Here is a 204-nt window from a genome sequence, read left to right as displayed (position 1 = left end):
ATAAGTAGCTCAGTAGGTAGAGCAGGTCACCTACTGATTGGAAGGTCAGTGGTTCAATTCCTGGCTACTGCAGGCTGCGTGCCAATGTATCCTTGGGCAAGATACTTAACCCCAAGTTGCTCTCCGACCGTTCCGGCGGAGTATGAATGTGAGTGAATGTTAGACGATTAAAGCACTTAGCTTAATTAATTAATCATGGAAGTG

Source organism: Archocentrus centrarchus, chromosome 16 (assembly GCF_007364275.1).
Source record: "Archocentrus centrarchus isolate MPI-CPG fArcCen1 chromosome 16, fArcCen1, whole genome shotgun sequence".
Lineage (NCBI taxonomy): Eukaryota > Metazoa > Chordata > Actinopteri > Cichliformes > Cichlidae > Archocentrus > Archocentrus centrarchus.
The sequence above is the reverse complement of the archived record's forward strand: the minus strand, read 5'-3'. Positions refer to the sequence as shown.